Genomic DNA, 5,000 nt, shown 5'->3' with positions numbered 1-5,000 from the left:
CATGAGCGTTCGAGTTCCCTGGAATCCTCTAGCAGGGAGATAGGGTTTGGAACGCGAAGAGCACCGCAGTTGCGGCGGTGTCCCGATCTTCCCCTCGGACCTTGAAAATCCGGGAGAGGGCCACGTGGAGGTGTCGCGCCGGTTCGTACCCATATCCGCAGCAGGTCTCCAAGGTGAAGAGCCTCTAGTCGATAGAATAATGTAGGTAAGGGAAGTCGGCAAATTGGATCCGTAACTTCGGGATAAGGATTGGCTCTGAGGATCGGGGCGTGTCGGGCTTGGTCGGGAAGTGGGTCAGCGCTAACGTGCCGGGCCTGGGCGAGGTGAGTGCCGTAGGGGTGCCGGTAAGTGCGGGCGTTTAGCGCGGGCGTGGTCTGCTCTCGCCGTTGGTCGGCCTCGTGCTGGCCGGCGGTGCAGGATGCGCGCGCCTGCGCGGCGTTCGCGCCCCGGTGCTTCAACCTGCGTGCAGGATCCGAGCTCGGTCCCGTGCCTTGGCCTCCCACGGATCTTCCTTGCTGCGAGGCCGCGTCCGCCTTAGCGTGCTCCTCCGGGGGCGCGCGGGTGCGCGGATTCTCTTCGGCCGCCATTCAACGATCAACTCAGAACTGGCACGGACTGGGGGAATCCGACTGTCTAATTAAAACAAAGCATTGCGATGGCCCTAGCGGGTGTTGACGCAATGTGATTTCTGCCCAGTGCTCTGAATGTCAACGTGAAGAAATTCAAGCAAGCGCGGGTAAACGGCGGGAGTAACTATGACTCTCTTAAGGTGGCCAAGTGGCGGCGGTGTGGCTGCATCCGGACTTGGCTTCTCGAAGTGCGGTCTTGATGTAGTCGTGCTGCTGCTGCGAGGTGCCTTCCTTGGGTTATAGTTACAGGGAGAGTGATGCGCAATACATGGGCCTAGCCCTCTTAGCCTCTCCTCTCCTGCGGTCTTCTCCCCTTCTCGTGGGCCCGCTGATTTCGCAGAGTGGAAGACCGCACCAGGGGCTTGGGGGGGTTACCAGCCCCCCCTCGCACTATCCCTTTGTTAGTTGGGGGCAGTAAGCAGAGAATAAGTGGTGGCCCTTCCGCTGAAGGCGCCACCCCAACTCCCCCAGCACCTAGCCGGCCAACCGGCCGTGCCGAAAATCTTGTAACTTTTGCAGCTATGTATACCTGTAGTGAGTGCCACCGCAGCTTTACAACCAAGAACGGTCTCGGGGTCCATCGCCGCCGCCAACATCTTGCGGCCGCCAACGCGGAGATCGTCACGGAGAGGCATCGCGCGAGGTGGACGGAGGAAGAAGTCCTGTCGCTCGCCAAGGCGGAGGCCGAACTGTTCCTTGAGAGGGACGCCCGGTTCTTCTTCGTCAATCAAGAACTCACCAGGATGTTCCCCGACCGAACGCTCGAGGCAATCAAGTGCCGACGGCGGCAAGCTGCCCACAAACAGCTTGTCCGCCAATTCATGGAGGCGCTTGAGGTCGGTCGGGGGGAAGAGCCGGCGTCCCGCCGGGGAGCAGCGAGCCCGCTGCCTGACGCGGGCGAGGCCGCTGCGCCGCCCGTCGACGCAGCCGAGGACTTCGCGGCCGACACCACCGGGCCGCCGCCGGAGGGGCCGACTGACGCCGCCATCTGGGAGCATCTGGCGGGGCTACCCGCTTCCGCCCAGCGTTTCTCTGCCCTGGATCGTGTCATAGGTCTGGGGCGGGGCACGCCGCCCGATGTCATCCTGGGCATGCTCCCGGATGCCCTTGCGTCGGTCGGGTCCAGAGGGGAGAGATCGATCACCAGGACACAGCGGCCGCGCCAACCATCGAAGCGGCCGCCTGCCGCGCCGCCGACGCAGAAGCGCAAGCGGCGCCGCTGGGAGTACGCGAGAACGCAGGATGCCTTCCGACGGTCGCGTGCACGTTGCGTGCGCGGCCTCTTGGATGGCACCCTGCTCCAGCCGCCACCTGCCATCCCTGGTCTGCTGGACTTCTGGGCGGACCTCTTCACTAAGAAGCCCATCTCCACCGCGGGCTTCATTCGTGACCGCCTCCTCCCGCACTCAGAGCCTGTCGCTCTCGAGTGCATATGGGGGCCGGTCACACATGAGGAGGTCGCCGCCGCGTTGCCGCCCAGGGGATCAGCAGCCGGGCCGGACGGCCTTACCCCAGCGGAGTTGCGGCGCCTGCCGCACGAAGTCCTGGTGAAAGTGATGAATCTCTTCCTTCTGGCCCGCGCCCTTCCGGAACGCCTGCTTCGCGCGCGGACGTCCCTTCTCCCGAAAACGGCTGCACCAACATCCCCCGCTGACTTTCGCCCCATTACGGTCTGCTCGGTGTTGGCGCGGACCTTTCACAAGGTTCTCGCGTCACGCCTGATGCGCGCATGTGCTGTGGACGAACGTCAGCGGGCATTCATCCCTCGGGATGGGATGTTGGAAAATACCTTCATCTTGGACACTGCTCTCACCGACGCAGTTCGCTCCTGCCGCTCTGTCTTTGTGGCATCGATCGACGTATCTAAGGCATTCGATTCGGTAGATCATGCTGCCCTTCGCCCCGTGCTGAAGGCGCATGGCCTGCCGGATTGCTTTGTCGAGTATGTCGAGCGGTGCTACGAGGGCAGCACGACAGTGATAGCGGACGGCGCCGGCGTGGGCGTGTCTGTGCAGCCAGCACGGGGCGTTCGCCAGGGCGATCCCCTCTCCCCCCTCCTGTTCAACTTTGCGGTGGACTACGTTTTAGGCCAACTGCCCTCCCACATCGGAGCTCGGATCCTCGGTCGCAGAGTCAACGCTGCGGCCTTTGCAGATGACGTCTTGCTGTTTGCAGCGACCCCGAGGGGCTTGCAGTCCCTCATCGACGCAGCTACCGCAGCCCTCGCCCACCTGGGGCTGCAGATCAACGCCCGGAAGTGTTTCACCCTCGCCTTAGTCGCGTCAGGGCGCGAGAAGAAGGTGAAGGTGGACAGCAATGTCACCTTCACAGCAGGCAATACCACCATGCCTGCCCTGCGTGTGGGTGAAACCTTCCGGTACCTGGGGCTGCAATTTTCCACGGCGGGTCGCTGTGTCTTCAATCCACGTAGCCACCTGGTGGAGCAGCTTGACGTCATCTCCCGAGCTCCGCTGAAGCCGCAACAGCGCCTCCACGCTCTCACCAATGTACTTCTCCCTGGCCTGTACCACGGGCTGGCCCTCAGCCGCACCCGGGTGGGTGCATTGAAGTCGGCCGACGTTACCATCCGGGCCGCCGTCAGGAGATGGTTCCGCCTTCCGGCGGACACCCCCCTGGGATACTTCCACGCTCCTGTTGCCCAGGGGGGCCTCGGCATTCCATCTTGCCGATGGATGGGTCCGACCCTCCGTCGGTCCCGTCTCCTGGCGCTGAAGAAGATAGGGCCAGCCTGCGACGGTGCAGGCATGGATGAGGTGCAGCGTGAGATCGAGGTGCTGGAGCGCCACCTAATGTGGGAGGGCCACCTCCTCAAATCGTCAACGCAGGTTGGGGAAATGTGGGCGGCGCGCCTACACATCGCCATTGACGGTGCGGCACTGTCATCTTCTGCCGCCGTCAGTGGCCAACATCAGTGGGTCGCCGACACCAGTCGCCTGCTATCTGGGCGTGAGTACATCGACGCCCTCCGCGCCCGCATCAACGCCTTCCCTACGAAGGCACGGCGCAGTCGCGGGCGGGAGGCGGACACCAGATGCCGCGCGGGGTGCCAGGCCGTGGAGACCGCCAACCACGTACTTCAGGCTTGCTTTAGGACGCACGGGTCCCGGGTCAAGCGCCATGACGCTGTAGTGCGTTATGTCGCCCGTGGACTCGCGCAGAGGGGCTTCAATGTCTCTGTGGAGCCCCACCTCCGAACACCTGAGGGCATCCGCAAGCCTGACGTGGTGGCGGTCAAAGACGGCATCGCCCGCGTGGTCGACGCCCAGATAGTCGGAGACCACCTCCGGCTCGACTGGTGTCACTCCCAGAAGGCGGCCTACTACGACACGCCGTCCATCCGGCGTGCCATCTCCAACCTGCACCGTGACGTTGAGGAGGTGATTGTGTCCACCGCGACGTTGAACTGGAGGGGTGTATGGTCTCCAGCGTCGGCGAGGGATCTCGCCGCCTTAGGCTTCCGACCCCGAGAACTGGCGGTGCTGAGCACAAGAACACTACAGAGCTGCTGCAAAAGTTACAAGATTTTCGAGCGTATGACGGCCCCTAGCCCGAAGCAGCGTGTCGGCGTCGGCTAGGCTGCTGGTTATTTTTCTTCGCCTTGACTCCTGGGGCCTATCCACAGGAGGAATAAACCGTCTTTGTTCTTCCTTCTTTGTGTCTTTATTTTGTGTTTTTTGTTGGTGTTCTTCTGCACTGATATATATGTATATGTGTATGTTAATTTTATACTTGTATTTTGTGGTACCGCCCTGTAAGTCCCCACCTCGGTGGCGGACATGGCGTCAAAACACCTGCCACGTACTATATATGTATATATTTTGTGTTATTCAAATTATTTTGAATAAAGACGGCTGTTGATAGCCAAATGCCTCGTCATCTAATTAGTGACGCGCATGAATGGATTAACGAGATTCCCGCTGTCCCTATCTACTATCTAGCGAAACCACTGCCAAGGGAACGGGCTTGGAAAAATTAGCGGGGAAAGAAGACCCTGTTGAGCTTGACTCTAGTCTGGCACTGTGAGGTGACATGAGAGGTGTAGCATAAGTGGGAGATGGCAACATCGCCGGTGAAATACCACTACTTTCATTGTTTCTTTACTTACTCGGTTAGGCGGAGCGCGTGCGTCGTGGTATAACAACCCGGCGTCACGGTGTTCTCGAGCCAAGCGTGTTAGGGTTGCGTTCGCGCCGCGGCTCCGTGTCCGTGCGCCACAGCGTGCGGTGCGTGTGGGTGCAAGCCTGCGCGTGCCGTGCGTCCCGTGTGCGTCGGCGCGTCCGCGTGTGCGGCGCAGTTTACTCCCTCGCGTGATCCGATTCGAGGACACTGCCAGGCGGGGAGTTTGACTGG

The sequence above is a fragment of the Schistocerca piceifrons genome, unplaced genomic scaffold, assembly GCF_021461385.2.
Source record: "Schistocerca piceifrons isolate TAMUIC-IGC-003096 unplaced genomic scaffold, iqSchPice1.1 HiC_scaffold_1314, whole genome shotgun sequence".
Lineage (NCBI taxonomy): Eukaryota > Metazoa > Arthropoda > Insecta > Orthoptera > Acrididae > Schistocerca > Schistocerca piceifrons.
Note: the sequence above shows the minus strand (reverse complement) of the source record.